The 21,092-nt window shown below is 51.6% G+C and overlaps 3 long non-coding RNA genes across 6 annotated transcripts in view; 1 reads left to right on the top strand and 2 right to left on the bottom strand.

The window, feature by feature from the left end:
* LOC144295069 (uncharacterized) overlaps positions 1-12,535 on the bottom strand; it is a 37,309-nt gene extending 24,774 nt beyond the window's left edge. The window contains exons 1-4 of one of the 3 annotated variants that reach the window (XR_013362473.1): positions 12,092-12,535; positions 6,545-7,015; positions 6,143-6,383; positions 4-703 (exon numbers count right to left, since the gene is read on the bottom strand). This is a non-coding gene — a long non-coding RNA (uncharacterized LOC144295069). Of the gene's footprint in view, positions 1-3; positions 704-4,535; positions 6,384-6,544; positions 7,016-12,091 lie in introns of those variants that run through there. The other 2 variants (XR_013362474.1, XR_013362472.1) reach the window with 2 other exon arrangements.
* A 168-nt stretch (positions 12,536-12,703) lies between these two features.
* Positions 12,704-16,691, top strand: LOC144295081 (uncharacterized). Its single transcript, XR_013362482.1, has 3 exons — positions 12,704-13,057; positions 13,398-15,800; positions 16,431-16,691. It is a non-coding gene; the product is annotated as an uncharacterized LOC144295081 (long non-coding RNA).
* Positions 13,345-20,702, bottom strand: LOC144295083 (uncharacterized). 2 transcript variants are annotated; one of them, XR_013362484.1, is made up of 3 exons: positions 20,466-20,702; positions 14,739-16,679; positions 13,345-13,903 (listed from the first exon to the last, which is right to left on the bottom strand). It is a non-coding gene; the product is annotated as an uncharacterized LOC144295083 (long non-coding RNA). The 2 variants fall into 2 exon arrangements; XR_013362485.1 differs by lacking the exon at positions 20,466-20,702 and adding an exon at positions 17,169-20,452.
* Positions 20,703-21,092: the final 390 nt, after the last annotated feature.

Below are 21,092 nucleotides of genomic sequence, written 5' to 3'. Positions count from 1 at the left end.
ATAAATAAATAAAATCTTCAAAAAAAGAAAAGACATGGAGGAACCTTGAGTGCTAAGTGATAGAAACCAATCTGAAAAGGCTACACACTGTACAGTTCCAATTTTATGGCATTGCTGTCATCGTCATCATCATTCTGCAGTCCCGTACGGAGTTCAGAAGGAACCATCGCAGCAGTGATCTGATCTGATCCTCAAAAGAATCCCACAGATCCGGCAGGGCAGAGGTCTTGATCCCCCTTCAAGTGGGAAGCTGTGACTGGGAGGCTGCCCTGGCCTACCGTCCCATAGCAGGTGGCAAAATCACCTCTTTCCATCCCAGATCTTATATGACACCTCGCTGCCTCCTGTGCAGCCCCTGAGGCCTTGACTGGGCTGCAGACAATGGAGGGGGGTGCGGGGTATGTGGCCACAGAACCTGCTGTGTCATCCTGGAGAGGAGGCAGAATCCAGCGTCTAACAGCTGGATTCCGTGGTTCCCGTTCTCTCTGGGCTCTGGATCAGCGCTGTTCTCCGTGGGACGCCCTGTGGCAGGCGTTAACACTCCCAGCACGCAGAGGCCCGGGGCGGGATACGGATTGTTTATGCCCTGAGCGCACATCAGCAGATTCCCTCTTCTCCATCTGCCTGGAAGAGGCAGGTCAAGATGTGCCAACCTCCGCGGGGTCGGCCTGGGGGCTGATTCACGGGCCGCAGACATGCTCACCTGCAGGAAGCAGAAAGAGGAGTCTCCTTAGGTAGGAGAGTTCCCCTGAGATATCCATAAAGGAACACAACGGAGATTGGCTGAGGAAATGTACGAGGGGCAGGAAATGGGAAAAAGGAGTCTCTTTCACTAGCCTCTGGTCACCATGGCAACAATGTCATCTTAAAAGAAGCATAACTGAGCATTTTAAGTCCGAGCATTTTTGTTGGTATGGTAGTTGGTTTTTTTTAAAATAAATATGAACACATACTGGATTCCAGCCTCTTCCATAGGTGGAATTTAGGAATAGTTGAATGGAAGGGTGAGTCTGTACCCCAGCTCCACACCCAGGCAGAGTCTCGGGGACAAATCTGTATCTGAGCCTGGAAGCCCCTCATTTACTCCTGTGACTCAGAACATACTTTTGAAAATAGTTTGAGTACGTTGGTGGGAACTGAAAGAGCCATACCTCAGAAGCCCATCCACGGTATGACTGGTAGAGGGTGGAACTGGCCTTTCCAGAAGAACCAGCAGGGCTCACCCACCAATAATGAGGCGAGGGGCTGTTCCTCACAGCAGTGAACAAGGATGCCAGGGTGCAGCAGCTGTGTGGACCTGTGGTAGACTGAGTAATGACACCCCAAAGATGTCCCTAAACCCTGAATTTATGAATACCTTACCTTGGCAAAAGGCATTTTATAATTGGGATTAGGATCTTAAGATGGGGAGAGTGATCCTAGATCATCCTGGAGGCACAGTGTAATCACAAGAGTCCTTCTAAGGAAGGCAGGGGAGGATCAGGGTTATGTGACAACAGAAGCAGAGGGAAATAAAGAAGGGACAATGGAAGCAGGGGCCACATGCCCAGAGAGGCAAGCAACCTCTGGGAGTTGGAAAAGGCAAGAAAACAAATTCTTCCCCAGAGCCCACAGAAGGAATGTAGCCCTGTGGATACCTTGATTTTAGGTTTCTGACCCCCAGGACTGTCAGAGGATAAATGTGTGATGTTTTAAGCCACCACGCTGCTGGTGGTTTGCTATCGCAGCATTAGAGGACTCTCAGAAAGGACTAATTTTCAGTAATGGCACAAGCCATCATGGCAGAAGCAAAGAGACCAGGACCCAAGGGCCCATCAGGGAATGATCAGACTTTCTGAACTTCCGTGTGCCTGGCATCCTAAAGCAAGAGGGGCGCCTGGGAACGAGCGAGGCCTTGTCGGCCCAGGGAAAGGCTCGTGGCTATGGCCTTCAGGCCAAGCACACAGCGTTCAGGAGCACGGCCACGTGGAGCCCTCCCTCCCTTCCACAGAACGGCAGCAGGGAGGCCAGAGAGGGAAGGGGAACCTGACCCTCAGGTTTTCTAGAATGTCCCCCATGGTCAGAAGTCTCAAGTAGCTCTCCTCGCCCACGCAAACATCTGGGAAAGGACACGGGTCACCAGCTGTGAAATCTATCATCGGAGCCTCCACGTGTGTGTGGTAACGTCGAGCATGGGAGGACCAAATGTGAAAGTGATGGAGAGGCCTGGTCGGAATGGCTCTCCTTGTCTGCCCTGGCCTGGCCCTGGCATGGGGACTCCGGCTGGTGGTCGGCACCTGCAGCTGTCCTTCTGTCCTGTCAGAGACTTCCTGAACACTGCCTGAAAGGGAGCTTTTAATTCAGGAAGCCCTAAGAACTGCAAAAGGGCCAGTGGAGCAGAAAGAAACCAGTATCGTGGGGTCAGTGGGGCCTGGCTTATGGAATCGGGGCTGGAGATCGCCTGGCGGCTCGGGACGTGGGCCTGGGAATCAGGGGCTTCTGGGCCGAGTATCAGCTCTGCCATCACGTCTCCTTAGGCAAATGGCCAATCTGCCTAGGTCATAGTTTCCTGTTCTCTACAACGGGAATTCTGCTGATAACCACTTCAGAGGATTTCTGTGAGTATTTTTTTAAAGATTTTATTTATTTACTCATAAAAGATACAAAGAGAGAGGCAGAGACACAGGCAGAGGGAAAAGCAGGCTCCATGCAGGGAGCCTGATGTGGGACTTGATCCTGGGACCCCAGGATCCTGCCCTGAGCTGAAGGCAGACACTCAACCGCCGAGCCACCCAGGCGTCCCGATTTCTGTGAGTATTTTAGATGGTAGTGCCCATGCACTTCTTAGCAGGGTCGACGTTCCTGTCACTGGTGGAATGCACAGCCACCTGCACACGGTGCACAGCACCAGGGCCACATGCCGAGGCTTGGAAACGAGCGTCCTCTGGTGAGGCAAGTGGCTCAAGCTGTGCACGTCCGGTTCTGCGCTGTCCTGCCACTAACCCTGTTGCTGGGTCCCTCACCAGTCCGGATTCCATTCTGGAACCTATCAGTCCACAACAGAGAGGACTTCCTTGAGTCGTGATGGAGGAGTGGCTGCAGACAGCTTGAGTCTCTGGACACTCAGATTTGCTGTCTCAGCTGTGCTGAGGCGTCTGATTGCGCACACTTCGATTGCTCTGGCTCTTCAGCTCCCGTTTGCAACGGTGGAGTCGTGCAATGAAAGGGAATGTTGGCGATGCCTTCATCACCCTAGTGCCTTACCCAGTGCCCGGACCGAAAGAAGTGCTCCAGAAATACTGACTGAATAATGCCTCTGAAAACCACCTCCTACCAAACACTTACAAATAGCCCCACCACGTGCCTGCTGCCGCTTCGGTGGAAGAAGTTTCCTGGACTTCTTGGCACTGCCCTGTTTCTCAGGAGACTTTTTATTTCCTGGGCATCAAATGTCCTTACACGTAGCAGGTGGAGCTAAAAAGAACTTGTTCCCTTTCAATGAAATGTAGCTTTGTCCTCGTTTTTCAGTTTAACGGTTTCATCTTCCATAGGAGGGGATTTCAAATGTGCTTTGAAAACTGAGCAGACGGATCCCTGGGTGGCGCAGCGGTTTGGCACAGGCCTTTGGCCCAGGGCGCGATCCTGGAGACCCGGGATCGAATCCCACGTTGGGCTCCCGATCCATGGAGCCTGCTTCTCCCTCTGCCTATGTCTCTGCCTCTCTCTCTCTCTCTCTCTCTCTCTCTGTGACTATCATAAATAAATAAAAATTTAAAAAAAATTTAAAAAAAAGAAAGAAAACTGAGCAGACCCAGAAAAGCATAATTGCTACTGTGTTGTGTAACAGACTATTAGAAGTTTAAAGCGAAAGCATCCCGGGTCCCTCTCTAGCCCTGATTTTCCATAGGCATAAGGATTTTTACATGGGTTCGGTGTAGTGAAGTTATATTTGAAAAAAAACAAGGAAAGAGAAACCCAAGATCAAGATTCTTTTGAGTGGGGCTCCTGGGTGGCGCAGTCGGTTAAGCGGCTGACTCTTGGTTTCAGCTCAGATCCTGATCCCAGGGTCCTGGGATCAAGCCCCATATCGGGCTCTGCGGTCAACACAGAGTCTGCTTGACATTCTCTTCTCTGTCACCACGGAAGGCTCACTTTTGCCATCAATCCTTCCCCTGGAGCATCAGAGCTTCAACCTAAGCACCCCCACCCCAATACTCTTTCCACATCCTCTCCTACCTAGAGGCTCCGTTCCCACCTACAAACACCTGATGACCTGTATATTTCTATCTCCAGCCCAGATATCTCCTCCAGCCCAGATATTCATTGAATCTCCTGCTTGCTTGAGGTCTTCACTTAAATATTTTGGGAGCATCAGAGCACCTGGTTGGTGCAGTTGATTGAGCATCCAACTCTTGGCTTCCACTCAGGCCCTGATCTCAGTCAGGGTCATGAGATTGAGCCCCAAATGGAGCTCCAGGCTCAGTGCAGAGTCTGCTTGAGGTTCTTTCTTCCTTTGCCATTCCCTCTCATGCTCTCTTTAAATAAATAAATAAATAAATAAATAAATAAATAAATAAATAAATAAACAAACAAACAAACAAATAAATAAATCTTTAAAAAGAGATTTTGGTGGTGTCTCAAGCTCCACTTGTTCAAAATTTTTGCAGTATTACCTGTTTTAGCCAATGACCCTGCCAACTATCCAGCTGTGCGAGCCAGACCCAACTGTCATCTCACCACAGTCCTCTTCAGCCCCTTGTCTGCTGATCACCAAGTCTCCATCTCCATCACTACTACTCTGGAGCAAATGTCTACCATCTGTCACTTGGCCTATTACAACAGCCTTTCAGCGGATTTCCATGAACCGTTTGGATTTTCTACCAAATCCATTTTCCCCTCTGAATTGCAGATCTGATTGGGTCGCCCACTCCCAAAAACTTTTTAAAAAATTAAGAGCTCTCCCTAGGATTCCCAAACCCTCCTGAAGATAAAGGTCACTTGGAAATTTGTTAAAAACAGTTTCTAAGGGCCCAATACAGATCTATGGAATGAGAATTTCAGGATGGATGCCTAGCAATCTGTTTACTAATTAAGCACCCCAGTAATTCTCATTATCAGGCAAGTTTAAAGCTCTAAAATCCCCCACATGACATACAGCATATCCACAGTCCTGTGTCTGCTTGCCTTTCGGGTTTCACCTCCCACTGCACAAGCTTTTCCCCTGAGCTCTAGCCTTCCTTGTCTTCTTTCATTCATTAAATGCAACATGTTGTCTTGTACCCCATGGCCATTGAGCATGGGATATTTTTTACTCCTGCTTGACAAGTCTGAGCTCTGACACAGAAAAGCCACAGCTTAGATTTCTCGCGAAGACTGTTTGGGCTGCAATAACAAAATACTATGGCCTGGGTGATTTATAAACAACAGAAATTTATTTCTCACAATTCTGGAAGCTGGAAAGTCCAAGATCCTGCGGCTAGAAGATTCGGTGTCTGGTAGGGCCCAGATTTCTGGTCCCCAGACGGCACCTTCTTACTGTGTCCTCACATGGTGGCACGGGCAAAGACACTGTCTAGGGTCCCTAAAAGGGAGGCGCTAATCCCTTCCACCTTCATGACCTAATCACCTCCCAAAGGCTCCACCTCCTAATACCATCACACTGAGCATGAGGTTTCAAGGATCTTTAGGGAAATACAAACATTCAGATCATAGCACTGCCCAGTTCTTTATCAGATCAGGTGCCCTCAAGCCCTATAAGCTCCCTATCAGAGGGCCATAGAAAGGGTTTCACTGACAACCAATAAATACATCCTACATTTACATTAACTCTGTCTTTTCCCAGAAAACAGAACCCCAAAGTCATTTTCTTGTCAATCATTCTCTTAAAGCCAATTCACTTTGTGCCATTCAAAATGCTGCTTTATTTAAATTTAGCCTGAACATCACACTTCTATCAAATCAAGAGCATTTGCTTTTTTTTTTTTTTTTTTTTGAGAGAGAGAGAGAGAGAGAGATTGCTTTAATGCTTTCGGTTTGTTCTTGTTTGAGCAAAAAATAAATTCAGTATTGTTTTCCAAATTTTAACCGTTTGACTATGCTCCCCACCTCCCACCTTCTCTTCGGAGTCTCCCCCTGTGGCTTTGCCCAGTCACTCCCTCCTTACCCTTCACCTCGGCTTGCTGTCGCTTCCCCAGAGAAGGATTCCAGGGCCCCTGAAAGGCCCCCTCTTTCCGGTGCTCTTCCTGGTGGGAGTTTTACAATCCTTTGTGGGTTGATCTGTCTCGAAGCTGCCCTGCACTAGACTGTAGGCTCCTGGAAAGCAGAATCCTGCCCGTTCTCACTCCCTCCTGCTGGTCCGGCACCAGGCCCGGGGTGCTCCCGCGGCTGAGAAGCCTCCGTATTCCCTAAATGAATGAGCAAATGAATGAATGAACGAATGAAGTTCTTGCTTTGTTTAAAAATATTCAGTGATTCACTACTGCCTGTGGCTAAAGGATGAACCCCTTCCTCCTCCAGAAGGGACATAAAGATCCTTGATGTACTTCCAACCGACTTGCAGCCTCACCTCCTCCATTCTCGCCCCCAGCACAGCCATCACTATCTTCTCCTTCTCTTCTTGAATGCCATCCTCCATCTTCTCACATTCAAGACTCTTCTCATTCATGACTTAGAGAAAATACGGAGGAACACATCAGAACACACCTCTGGGGATGCAATCAGTGAAATCTGGACTCCGAGGAAATCTTATAGAATGAATGACCCTATTTCTCAAAAACATAAGTTGCAGGAATAGAGTGGCTGGCAGGTGGGGGGAGAAGTGATGGGGAGGAAACATGTAGATTAAGAGACTTAAAAAACACATCAGCTGGGGGTGCCTGGGTGGCTCAGTTGGTTAAGCCTCCAAGTCTTGATTGCAGTTCAGGTCATCATCTCAGGGTCATGGGATCAAGGCTCCAGTCATGATCTCAGGGTTGTGGGATCGAGCCCCACATCAGGCTCTGTGCTGAGCATGGAGCCTGCTTGAGATTCTCTCTCTCTAAAAAAACAAAACAAAACAATCCAACAGTCAATCACAGTTGAGTGCTCCTTGTTTGGATCCCAATTCAAACCCAACTGTGAAAAATAAAAATTTATTACATTTCTGAGACCAGTGGCAGTTTTATTAACATTGCCCGTTTTGGTATCAAGAAACCATGAAGTTTCTTTAGGTGATATCCGTATTGTGGTTTTATTTTTTAAAAAATACCTCTATCTTTTAAGAAGACATAGTGAAATATTTATGGATTAAATGACATAATGTCTGGGAGTTGCTTCAAAATGATAGGAGGAGGGGGAGCTTGACGAGGGTGTGGATGAAGTGCAGTGGGTGTGAGTTGATGAATGCCGAGTAGCTGGGCTTGGCCCAAGAGTGTGAGGGTGGAAGCGGCCAGGCCTTCCTCCCAAGGCTCAGGAGGCCTCTGGCCCCCTCCCCCCACCGAGCCCTGGGTCAGTCTGCATCAGAGCCTGGAGCCCACCCCTCCCTCTGCTCCCCTTTCCCCCACCCCACCCGTGAGTCAGTGCCCCTTCCGGGTGATGAAGAAAATTCTTCTCTTCTGTCCCCACCCCCACCCCTACATCATGAGTGTGGGTGTAAGAGCCTGCAGCCCACGGCTCCCCATGACCTGCTCCAGACCCTGCACTGTTCCCAGTGGGCAGGGAGTGGAAAATCGGTATCAGAAACCCACTGTTTCCGGTACTCATAAATGCTTTTGAGATCTTCCAATTGCTGGCCTATGAGGTTGTCATTAATGAAATGAAAACATCAACATTTCTTGTTTTCTTTAAATTTTTTAAAAATTTATTTTGAGAGAGAAAGGGGGTGGGGACAGGAGCAGAGGGAGAGAGAATCTCAAGCAGTCTCCATGATAAGTGTGGAGCTGGATGTGAGGCTCCATCTCACCACCTTGAGATCATGATGTGAGCCAAAATCAAGAGTTGAACGCTCAACCCACTGAGCCCCCCAGGAACCCCTGAAAGCATCGACATTTCAGACCCACAAGAGACTCTGGAGAGGAAGCACCATCCCCTGCCTCCTAATAGGTACAATCAGTAAGAGAACTTTGCTAAAATGAGGTCTACCGTGGGTGTCACCATCCTTCGGGTCTATTGATAAACAAGTTCGTCACTTGGACAAGACACGTAGGGACATCATCCTATAGATATGCTCAAAAAAAAAGTTTTTAAATCCTCATACAAGCTGATCGCTGTCTGGAAACAGGTACTCCCCAGGGAATGGAAGGCCTGGGGAGCAGTATGTATGTATGCATGTATAAATAAATAAATAAATAAATAAATATTATATATATTATATATTATATATAGTAAGCCTTCCAGCACTTTCTTCTTTAATAGCCAAGGGACTCTCTGGGGCCATTTTGGGCCCATTTTCCCTAAGTAATCTATAGCCAGAAAGAGGCTGCCTGGCTTATCTCCCTTGGTAGCTGCAGGAGACTCAGGGCAGAGAGAGAAAGGGCTCCTCTTTTATGTCTGTCTGCTCTCCTCGCTTTCCGATGCTGCCCTCCCCACACGCAGATCCTCCAAACCTCTACAGCACAGAATTAGTTATGATAATACCTGACATTTACTTGGTGCTCAGTGGCTCTCAGGCCTGTACTGGGAACTTCTGGTGGGTCGTCTGGGGAACAGGTTGAAGGTGCCACCAGCAATGCCAAGAGATATCATCCCCAAACAGACATGGAAGCTGAAACTCAGGAGACTGAGTTGCCCAAAGCTTGTAGGAACATCAAATTCCAGGTTTGAATCCAGGTATCTGTGACCCCAGAGCCCGTCCTCTGGAGACACAGATAAAATCACCTTGCAGAGACAGTGCCTGTTTTCTCGACTAAGGGTGCTGCTCTCTGGGGACCTTGAGGCAGTCGCTGCCCCGGGCCTGTGCTCTGCTGGGTCAGCAGAGACCCCGTGAATAGAGGTCCTGGATGCCTGGCTCCTGTGATTTTTCTGAAATATGCTAAATGCACAAAAAGTTCTGGGACCCATTCCAGTGTGTGTGGGTGTGGTTTCCATTCTCAGGACACCAGCTGGGTGTCCTACGATGTAGCTCAATTTTGACGTTCTCCACCCAGAGATAGCATCAGATTCCAGTTTGAGAGCTCCATCCTACAGGGCTGCCCCCAGCCCCACACTTCAGATACCAATCACAAATCCAGCTTATCACCTGTGCTTCTGGTGAACGCCCCTCCTAGGGTCTGTTCTATTTTCTAGAGCAGGCTTCAGATACCAGTCACAAGGCCTGGTGGCTATCTGTGCTTTTGACCAACAGGCTATAAATCAGAGGTTCTCGTGACTTTGTCCTTTCCCGGGGGTCGAGTAATTTGCTAGAACAGCTCACAGAACTCAGGGAACCTTTTACTCACCAGATTACCGATTCACTACAGAGGATATTGGGGATTTCTAATCAATAGCCAGACGAAGAGATACTTAGGGTGAGGTCCTGAACAAAGGAGCTCTGTCCTCATGGAGTTTGGGATCCAGCACGGGAGCACATGGAGATGTTCTGGTTCCCAATCCGGAAGCACTCTGAGTCTCCTCCTTTGGGGTTTTTATAGAGACTTGATTAAATCATAAACCAATTAATCTCCAGCCCCTCGTCCCTCCCCAGAGGCCAAAGGAGTGGGGCTGAAAGTCTCAACTCTATTCCTGGCTGGTTCTCCTGGTGACCAGCCCCTATCCTTCTGTGCTTTCTGAAAGTCACCTTGTTAACATAAACCCAGTTGTGGTGAAAAGGAGCTTGTTATGAATAACAAGATACCCATTTTGCCTTTTTTGTTGTTGTTGTTGTTTAAGATTTTATTTATTTATTTATTTATGATTTTATTTATTTGAGAGAGAGAGGGAGCATGAAGGGGAAGGGGCAGAGAGAGAGGGAGAAGCAGACACCCCCTCCCTGCCCCCAGCAGGGAGCTATGTGGGCTCTATCTCATGACCTGAGCCAAAGGCAGAGGCTTAACCGACTGAGCCACCCAAGTGCCCTGATACCCATTTTGCCTTTATGACTGTTTTCAGGAAACCGAGGACAAGAGCTCAAATGTTGAAACCAAAGATGCTTCCATTGCTCTTATTGCTCAGGAAATTCCAAGGATTTGGGGAGCTGGGAGCCGAGAACAGTGGATAAGGACCAAATCATATGAGAAATATATTTTGATCATTTGTGGGACCAAATACATATTTTCTATAAATCGCAATATCCCACGCATTTTCTGGGAGTTAGAGCAGTTGAGGGACAGCAGCAGGGAGCTGGCACAATGCAATGCAAGACAGCATGGACTCATCACACCTGGTTCAAATCCCAGGGCAGCTAGTTCCTGGTTGTGTGCCCTTGGGCAAGTGACCCAAACACCCTGGCTCACCTCATCATTTCCTCATCTGCAGAGGAGGGTGGTTTTTTTACCTAACACACAGGACTGAGAGGTTTAATTTAATTACTATTGCATGTGAAGTGCACCTTAAATGTCTGTTCCCTCCTCATCAGCATATGCTTTCTCCCCAGCCCCAGGGAAAAGTCACAGCAGTTACCGATAAAGACTTGAACGAACTTCAGGGCCTCTAGGAGAGGTACTACTAGCTTCACCTCCACTTTCCCTCCAGATATCAGAGGACGACAGCACAGCCTAAATAATGTCTCTCCTGGTTACTCTTGAGTACAAAGTGTTGGAGGTTGGACAGGTGCGGAGAGCCAGCATGGGCTCCCAGAATCTCCAAGCCAGGATCCTGGAGAGAAGGGTGCTGGGCCACGAGAGGGCGCAGCTGTCAGAGCAGCCGGCCCTGTCGCCTGGTCAGTTCCCTCAGTTATGTGCTTGTAATTTAATTTATTTTTTAAAAGTTTTTATTTATTTATTCATGAGAGATATAGAGACACAGGCAGAGGAAGAAGTGGGCTCCATGCAGGGAGCCTGATGTGGGACTTGATCCTGAGACCCTGGGATCATAACCTGAGCCAAAGACAGACACTCAACCACTGAGCCATGCAGGCGTCCCTCAGTTATGTGCCTTTTAAAGGTAGGAGAGATGGCCACCTTCTTGGTGCTATTTCCATGTCATACACAGGCTGAATGTCGTTCCAAAATATCTTTCCCTGAGGTCTGGATGCACTTTCTGACCTAGTTCTTTAGAGGCAAATTTCCAAAGTATCATTTAGGCGTACCCATCATTCCCTGAAAATAGCTTGACTGAGAGGAGGAAGGACTAGGAGAGTGATGGGAAGAGGGGCAGGGTGGGAGAGCGGAAGATTCACAGAAGGAATAGGTCACTGGAAAGGGAGGAGCAGAGGGCATTGAAGACAAGCCTCAGTACTAGTCCAACTCTTCCTCCACTGTGATGAGAGAAACACAGAGGACTTAGGATTCCCATTATCCTACCCGTGGTTGGGCAGGGCGGGTCCTTCCAGGACAGGGGCTCAGTCTCTGAGTTTTAATATCTCCATCTTATCCCCAAAAGAAAAGCCCTCCCCTTGGATCTTAAGTAATAGCTCTTTCCTGTTTCTCTGTTCCAAACTATGAGCAAGTTGAACAGGGAGACGACACTGCCCCCCTTCTATCAGAAACTGAGCTTCCGAGAGCCCAGTGACCTTCTCAAGATCACTCAGCTGGTAGATAACAGAATCGGCATAGACCCAGGTTTGTGTGACTCAGCCTGAGTGGTATGGTTGCACAGGTTACGCACTATCCCATTGCAGGAAGGGACATGCACTCAGGCGGCTCCTTAGGTGTGTATATGTATAGTCATAATTTTCCAGAAAATGGCAATCAAGTGTCTTGAGGGAAGGCGCCCTTTTTCTAATTCATAAAAGGTGCCATTAGAGCCCTCAGCAGCCCCAGCGTGGCTTCAGTCACTTCTCTACACAGAAGCAGAGGCTGTGGGCTGTTTGAGAAGCCTGAAGGTCGCCTCGACGGCTGCCCTGCTCTGCTGGCCTCCTCGTGCACTTTTTTAAAAATATATTTATATTAGAGAGAGAGAGAGAGAGCGCGCACTAGCAGGGGGCGCAGAAGAGGCACCGAGGGAGGAGCAGACTTCTCTCCCTGTAGGCTCCCGACCTGGGCCGAAGGCAGATGCTTACCCGACGCAGCGTCCGGCCGCCCCTCCCCGTGCACTTTTGCTCAGGCTAATTCCAAAGTCTGCTGAGAACCTTCTGGACCCCGGTCAGGATGCGGGGTCGAGACAGACGCAGGAGGTCAGAGGAAGATGCCCTTCAGCGAAGGAGAATTTGCTAACAATAGTAATAACAATAACAATAATAGAAAGCACACCGGCCACTGTCTAGTGAACGGAGAGGCGCAGAGGCCCGGGGGCTCACGAGGACACGGACTCCGAGCCGGCCTACGGCCCGCACCGGGGCTCTGCCGCTTACTAGCCGGCCGAGCCTCAGTTTCCTCATCTGCAGACAGTGGCCGAAGAGCGGGCGCCCTTTGCCAAAGATCGCGGGGCGCGTGGGATGAAGCACGTGGAGGCGCGGCGCGGAGCGGGCAGGCGAGCGGCCGGCGACGCGCGCACCCGCGGGAGCCCGGAGCCCCGCCCCGCCCCCTCCACCCCCGCCCCGCCCCTCCGCCCCTCCCCCTCCACCCCCCCGCCCCGCCCCGCCCCGCCCCCGCCCCGCCCCCGCCCCGCCCCGCCCCGCCCCGCGCCCTGCGGAGGGAAGGCGGGAGGCGGGCCGCGCGGAGGGTCGCCCAGACCACGTTCCCGGGCGCCGTCGCAGCAAGCGGCCGCCCCAGGGGAGGGGGTGACGTCGGCCTCCGCACAGAGGGCAAGCAGCGGCCCCTGGAGCTTAGGGGTCCTCGGCCCTGACCCAAACCGGCCGGGAGAAGAGCGTCGACCTGCGGAGTGCGGACCCCACGCCCACGATGCTCCGCCCTTCTCCGGCCACGGAGAACCACGTTCTCTGCCTCCCACCGACGGTCAAGTGTCCGCTGCCGGTGAAACAGGCCCAGGCTAGCTCGTTACCTCGGAAGCAGGGGAGAACCCCAGACCCACGGGGGCTTTGGGAGCCTTCTGGTTGCGAGGAGGGACTGGGGGGGTTATCATGTAGGTGCTGTTTTTATTTCTGAAGCTGCATCTAACGCCCAAACACACCCAGGGCGGGGGCAGAGGAGAGGGACACGTTGAAATTCATCCCCGCATCTTCCCCGCCTTTCTTGTTTTCTTAAGATTTTATTTATTCATGAGAGACAGAGAGAGGCAGAGACACAGGCAGAAGGAGAGGCGGGCTCCTTGCAGGGAGTCGATGGGGGACTGGATCCCAGGACCCTGGGGTCCCGCCCTGAGCCGAAGGCAGACACTCAACCACTGGGCCACCCAGGTGCCCCCAGCCAGGGCTTTTTTTTTTTTTTTTTTTTTAATTTTTATTTATTTATGATAGTCACAGAGAGAGAGAGAGAGAGAGAGAGAGAGGCAGAGACACAGGCAGAGGGAGAAGCAGGCTCCATGCACCGGGAGCCCGACGTGGGACTCGATCCCGGGTCTCCAGGATCGCGCCTTGGGCCACAGGCAGGCGCTAAACCGCTGCGCCACCCAGGGATCCCCAGCCAAGGCTTCCTGAGGCAGGCGGGTGGGTGTGTTCCCTGACGAGGTCAGGCAACCCTGGCCACACCGCAGGCTGTGAGCCCTAGAGGACAGCCTGGCCTCCCGGAGGCAGCAGGGAAGGATGCAGCCTCTACCTGGAGGCCACGTGCAGCCTCTCCTGCTTCCCAGGAAAGGGGCTGAGGCCAAGTGGCTTGAATTTCAAGGGATTTGAAAATTATCCTATGTCATGAATCTTCAGCATTATAAAAGAAGAAGAAGAATAGGGCTTTGAAACCACAAACATCCAAGGTCTCCTGTTTTTCTTTTAACCATCCTGTAGGTAGGTGCGCTTTGCTGTTAGCCACCTGGAATCCTGGGGAAAGATGAAAGATAAAAAACAAGCTGACCAATAAATGCCAGAAAGACACAAAATCCACATTTGGATCTCCTGAGTGATGCTAAGGAAGTTCAAAGGATGGGGAAATGGGACCAACATAGTTGTCTGGTTTTGAAGCATTTGGAAGGTTTTATGGAAGCCTGAGGGGCGAGGCCATAATTGCATTCTCTAACCATCCTTATCGTGGGCACAGGAGGCAAGCTGCTGAGGCCGGGCCAGAACTTTCCCGTGCATGTATCACCGAGGACTCTGAGTGGTGGGTTCCACTGGTGGCCAGACCAGCTCAGGTCTTGGGCAGGAGGAGAGATGTTTTGACTTACAGTCAAATCGCCAAAATACCAGGAGGACTGGAGTGTGCCTGGGCAGGGGACTGTGAGCATTGACTCAGCGGGGTGCTCCCAGTGGCTCATCCCTCTCCATTCTCCCCCAGCCCCTGCTCCTCAGTTCTGGGCAGCTGTCCTCCAGAGCCAGGCTCCAGGGCCAGAGAAGGGCCACAGCCTGGTGGGAGCCGACAGGTCTGCACAGAGGGGATGCAGGATGCCAGGGGGACCTCGTCACTGAACGGTCCTGCCCAGAAGCCTGTGTCATCTGAGGGGAGGAGGAGGAGCTGCAGAGGGGGGCCTGCCTGGGTGGCTCTGCCCCAGAAGGAGATATGGCCTGAGACCCTGAGACTAGAGTCCCAGAGAGGGGGCGGGGAGCTGGGCCCTCCAGGCAGCGGAACAGTGGATGTCCTCCACAGGGTATGAGCCAAAGGGAAGGGCCACCCTGGAGCTCTGGGGTCTTGGCTCCCTCTGCAGTCTTCCAAAAGTACCTGTGGAAGCTTTTCTGAAGCCTGCCAAGCCCTCTGGGGGCTCCAGGTCTCCCTTCATTCTGGTTGTGCTGCCAATTCCTCACTGTCACTTCCCGCATGGTCTGGGGAGAAGCTTGTCCACATAGCTTTGTCAGCAGCAGAATGATACCCCATACAGGACACTCCTCTCAGGTGATGAGAGACTCTGGACAGGGGCCCAGCTGGCAAAAAACGGGCTTAATTCCAAGTCTGAGGTAGGTCCCTCCCTGTGTACGAGCTCCCTTTCTCCTTGAAGCAGAAGTGGGTTTGACTAAGAATGAAGGTCTTAGGTGGTAAGATGGCAAGATGCTGACAAGGCTGCTTCCTTGTTTGTAGCTTCTTGGCTAACCTAAATGCAGAGTCTCCCAGCCTCATGGGGACACAGCTGTGTGGGCCCTGACTCTGGGCATCGAAGGAGCTCCTGGGTTTGGGGCCAGTGTCCATGATGCTGCACAGTGTCTGCAAGCTCCTCCCTCCACACCCTCACCTCACTCCCCATTTCACTGGTTTGTTTGGTCATTGGTTCATTTTTCCCTTGCAAGTGGCTGGGCAGATTAACCCACCACCACCCCCTTCCAAGACAAGTAGCAACAAGCTGCTTCTTGGCCCTCTGCAGAAAGCAATGCCAATCCCGGGAGCCTCGATGCCCGAGTCAACTCCCAAGAGCTGCCAGCACCAGCTTCTGCCAATAACAGTAGCTGACATCCCTCCATCGGGCGCTGCTTCTGTGCCAAGGTCTGCCCTGAAACCGCCCAGGCTAGTCTCCCGCTCCTGCTGGGCACTCGTGTCACCGATGAGGACACAGAGGCCCTGCAAGCTTCAGTGACTGGCTCAAGCCCACACAGCTGGTAAATGTGGGGCTGGCTCCCAGCTTGGCCAGTGCAACTCAAGGGGGCCTTCTGAAGCCAGCGTTGCCCCCCACCCCGAGAGTGGGGCCATCAATTCATGATTCCTGTTATCATGGTGGACGAGGAACGGATGCATGGCAGAGAGGTGGAGGCCACGGGGTGACGTCCTCTCTGTAACATTATTTCATTCCTTGAGGTCTGACAGCAATAATAAATAATAATAATAATACCTGTCCCATAGGGTTATTGTGAAATTAATGCAGATAAAGTGCTTCACTCAGAGCCTGGCACTCAGCAAGTGGCAACTGTTAGCTCTGACTCCCTGGTATTTGCCTCAACTGCCACAGGAAATGCTTGTCACAGGTCACCTGTGAGAAGATACAGCGAGAATTCAACTGGTCTTCAAGATCTGTTGATTCGGCCTCCTATCCAGCTCAGAAATCACACCCCCCCCCCCCTTTTTAGTGGTGACAGCATTCTGGGGCAGAACAATGACCTTTGAATTCATCCTTGCTTTCCTTATGGGGGAGCCAGGAGCAGGGACAGGGATGGGGCACGGGGCCACCAGGCTTGCACACGGAATCCCCCATCTCTTGTTGGTGTGTGACTTCAGGCAGACCACTTAACCTCTCGCAGCCTCCTATGATTCCCTGTATAGGACGTGCGTAGGATAATACCTACCTCTTGTGTAGAGGGGAGAATAAAATGAGAAAAATGTGTTTAAACTTTGGGTGCTGGGCCTGGCCTGTGTCAGCACGGCAGACTTTCTTTATTTCCCAAAGTGATCACACAATAGCAAGACTTCTGATCCCTCATGCTCTTCCAGAACGCTGCCGTTTCCACCAGAAGAGATTAAAGGCACCCTGCCCTTCCCGCTCCGCCGGAGGCCCCGCAGGTCCTGGAAACCGCCTCGATGAAGAGCTGTGGTGGCAGAGGCTCCGTGAGGCTTCTGAGGCCGGCGCAGAAAGGGCAATCCATCTTCTGCCTGGCTCACTACCCCTCCACTTGTGCCTTTGATGCCCTGGGCCACCGTGTCGGAAGTCCAGCCACCCTGCAGCTGCCCTCCAGAGAGACCCTGTGCAGACACCACGGGAAGGGAGATGCCCCAGGACTTCCCACTGTCATCACCCCTCCTTTGAGCCCCGAACAGGCCAAGCAGAGATGAACCAGCCCCACCAAGCACTGCCCAAATTGCTGTTTTGAGCACAGTAAACGGTTTTCTTAAGCTGCTAAGTTTTGGGGTAACTGTTATGGCCATAAAGACTAAACACCTGGTGCCCATATGTCCCTTCCTACTAGTGTGGACTCTGCAGTCCTTTCTCCCTCTGTAACATAGCACTGACTGGATCCCATTCCTGCAGAGCAGAGCCCTGTGTCGTGAGCATGCCCAGCCTCTGCACCTGCTGCTCCTGTTGCCCCCAGCCTCGGGCCTGTCTCCTCTCCCTCATCCAAGTTCAACTCACAATTCATCTGCTTCCCCACTGCCCTCTCCTCCAGACCACGAGCAGCCTGTCCAACCTGCCGGTGGTTGACACTGTATTGTGGTCCCCCCTGGTCTTCTCACCTAGATTGTGAGCTGGGGGTGGGGGTGGCAGGTGTACATCTTATTCGCCTTTGCCGCCTTCATTTAATGCGATGAAGGTGTACCGAACCGCTGTGTGGACATGTGTCACATTCAAGCATGTTTCTCAGTGTGAGTTACTCGAATTTGCCATCAGCTCCATTATCCCTGGGGATGGCCACCTGCCATGCTGCAGGCCACAGCTGTCCTCCTCTCAACCCTGCTGTACAGCCATGGTTTTGGAGGCTGGCAGATGAGTCCCCAAGCATTTCCCACTGTGATCTCACAGCACTGGCTCCAGCCCTCCTGGCTCTGCCACCGGGAGACATTCCAGCTCCCGAGTTTGGAATGACGCCTTTGTGAGATTGCTTGGCTCTTTAGACATACAAGTCGGACACAAAGCCCTCCTTAGGTGATTGCCTGACCAACCCACACCAAGCCCATCACTTCTCAGTTCCCTGATCCCCAGGTGGGGAAAGGTGCAGAGCTCTGGAGAGACTGATGCCCACACGGCATAAGCACAGATGGGCCGCTCTGCCCAACATGTGCTAAGCGGGCTGCAGGAGAGCCTGGCTCTAAGCTGGCTCTGTTGGCATTTCACCACGACCTTGGGAAGGTGCCCCCACTTTCCTGCCTGGTTTCTCCCAGCTGGATAAAAAGAAATCCTGATAGCTGTCTCTAGCCAGTGCTACCGGCCAAAAAAGACATCCATAGGCTCTTTAGAAGGAAGGCCTTATGCACAGGAGGAGGGATGCTACACTTGCAGGCATTTGTGACACAATGTAGACGCAATGTGATGTAGACACTTCGCATTGATCGGCCACTCATTGGATGCCCAGCATTGTTGGACAGACGTGGGTGGTGGTGTTTTTGGTTTGGTCATTTCCAGAAGTCCTGACACCATGGACTTTCCTCTTGCCCTCCCAACACTGCCCCTCGGTCAGGACCGTACTGTGTTGGGAGGGCAAGGGAAGGCCGAGGGGGACAGACACACAGACAACTGGAGAAGGGGCCGGCTTTGCATTTCTGTGTGTTATTTCTGTTTGGCAGCATCAGTGGCACATGCCTGGGAAGGTGTAACATGCGCAGAGTAGCAGTGAGAGGGAAGAAACGGGGAAGGGGGTTTTATTTGTCAGGATATAAACTGTTGACATCTAAAGAACACAACTTTTAGAAAATAAGTAAAGATACTTATGGCTACCACCCCCGACTACTTCCCTTCCAAGTAAAATGAGATGGAGAAGACAAATAGATGGGAGAGAAAGGAGGGCAGAGACTACCACTGGCTCTGGCCAGACCCCTCTCAGGAGGTCTCAGCAGGACAGGACAGCAGATGGCCCCTGCTGGTGGTGGTGGCACCCTCAGAGCTCACACGACTGGGACCAGATTTGGTCTGGGCTCTCTAAATGTGTCCCACCTGAGAGGCTGCCACATGCCAACTCTGGTGGTGTCTCGGTCTGCTCCCACCTTGGGGCTGGGACTATGAGCATGGCTGGGCATCACCAGCCAAATTGTCTCCATGGACCAAGGGTGGCAGGGTCTTAATGAGTGTGTTCAGGGATCCTGGTGTATACACCCCCACAAGGATGGACAAGGAACAAATGGTTTTTCTGTACTTATCTCCTGACCTTAGACTTAGACATGCAGGAGACAGTGGGAAAATCGTGACTTTTCATCACCCGACTAAGGGTGGCACTCACGTGGGTTAAGTCTGGACTGTGAGTCATTTGCTTCCTTGCCCTGATCTCCCAGCGCCCACTGTGCTGAGGAGCGCAGCGATGACCGTTAAATGCTTGGCACACAGTAGGTGGCCAGTTCTCAGGGCAGGGCTCTCCAGAGCAACTTGTACCCGCTGGCTTCTCCTCCCCAGGATCTGCAATGTGCTGGGTCCATTATTAACTTTCCGTAGTACACTGACAAGTGAATCATGCATTGGGGTTCTGTTTACAGGCTCTCCTAAAAGCTAAATATTTGTAAAAGTCTGATTGACACTCTGCAAAATTAAAGTGCCAGGGACAAGGGAGGGATCGATGCCATCAACGTCCCTGAACAAAGTCAGACTGCGGCTAGCTCTGACTTGATTATGCCAGGAAAATGTGTTCTTCTCCTGGTCAGAAGGTAGAATATTGGATGGAAAATCAGCCCCTCAGTCAGAGTCTGAGGTTTTCTGGATAGAAAACAGGCCAGGCCAGGCTGAGCCTGAGCCATGAAGCTGGGGCCATGGCACGGTCAAGTCCCTGGGACTCCAATGTCATCATGACATTACTCACCAATTTGTGCTTGGATAGGCAAGTGGAAAGGCTCTGATGCACTGAGGAACGAGAGGCCACACTTGGTCAAGCCTGACATATAGTGCAAGTTCTGGCCTCTTAGAAGAGCAACTGGACCTCTCTCCATCGTCCCCATGCTCAGCTCTCCCTTAACTGCTGGGGGAATGGCGTGGGGAAGCTGGGTGGCAGCAAAGAGGCACACCCCAGATTTCGATAAATCCCCCCTCTTCCATACAAAGGAACGCTATCCAGCCCCCAAAGATAATAAGACAGACGTATGTAAGTCCGTAGAGAAATCTGCCTACGATCTCTTGTTGAATGAAAGCAGAAAGTGGGACGAATTAGCACGACCTTCTTTTGAAAATTAATATCCATTCATACAGATCTATAAACTTCTCTATATGGGGCACCTCGGTGGCTCAACAGTTGAGTATCTGCCTTCAGCCAGGGCGTGATCCTGGGGTCCCGGGATCGAGTCCCGCATCGGGCTCCCCACAGCGAGCCTGCTTTTCCCTCTGCCTATGTCTCTCTGCCTCTCCCTCCGTGTATCTCATGAGTAAATAAATAAAACCTTAAAAAAATAAAACCCTCTCTATATGGTAGTATACAACTGTTAACGGTTTCCGGGGTTAGAGAGGGAGTGGCTTCATTTTGCACACTTCTGTATCATTTGTTTTTGTAACAAACATGTATTACTTGCATCATTTTTAAGTAAGGTTTCCCTTCAGTTTCCTCTTCCAGGTTCCCTGAAAACAATCCCTGAACACATGCGATAAACAGCTTGGGATAATTCACATTTGGCTCAATTTTACCGAGCATCTACTGTGGAGAGCAGCCAGCGTCGCTGACGACGCCCGGGCCGCAGGCGAGCCGGTCATCTGCCCTCTGGCCTCCTGCTCGCGGGCTCCTTACAACCCTCCTCTCACCAAGTCCTTAGGCCGGAGTCAGTCAGCAAATACTCGAGCACCTACTAGGTGTCACGACCCGGGCCAGATCCTGATTCCCAGCAGTGAAGAAACAGACATGGTACCTGCTCCAAGTCATCCTACAGATGAGAAGTTTGGAGAACTTTCCTAAGGCCACTGGCTTGTGATGGAAGGGGGCCAATTGTTTTGGCCCCTGGTGATCTGGCCCGGCTCCCTGAGGGGACACAGCATTGCAGCCTCACCTGAAAGAAGGAGTAAGACGGGGACAGACAACAAGCTACTCCCCGCCAAAGGACCTGGGGGGCGGGAAGGGAAGGGAAATGCAGAGAGCAGATTGGGGCCACGGGGGGGTGCCGGGGGGGGGGGGGATATTCCAGAGGGGCCTGAGGGCGGGGTGGGAGGGGAAGTGGGGAGAAGCCAGCCTGGGGATGGGGGCTGCGGGCCTTGTGTAGGCCATGAAAGCCTTAGCAGCTTGATCCTGGGGCCCCAGGGGACAGGGGGGTGGTGAGGTGATCAGCGGAGCTTCAGAAAGCTGGAAGGGAACAGCGTGGCGCGGCTCTGGTTCCCAGCCCGAGCACCCACAAGCTCTGAATTTGGGGCAAGAGACTTCACTTCCCTGCCTCTCGGGTTGTCCCAGTGTGACATGGCACGTGTCAAGAGTTCCGGCCTCAGAGCAACTGGAAGAACTCAATGTCCTGATACAGAGGTCCGCAGGGGGCGGGCTGCAGGGT

The sequence above is a fragment of the Canis aureus genome, chromosome 23 (genome assembly GCF_053574225.1).
Source record: "Canis aureus isolate CA01 chromosome 23, VMU_Caureus_v.1.0, whole genome shotgun sequence".
Taxonomy (NCBI): domain Eukaryota; kingdom Metazoa; phylum Chordata; class Mammalia; order Carnivora; family Canidae; genus Canis; species Canis aureus.
Note: the sequence above shows the minus strand (reverse complement) of the source record. Positions and strands in the feature narration are given on the sequence as shown.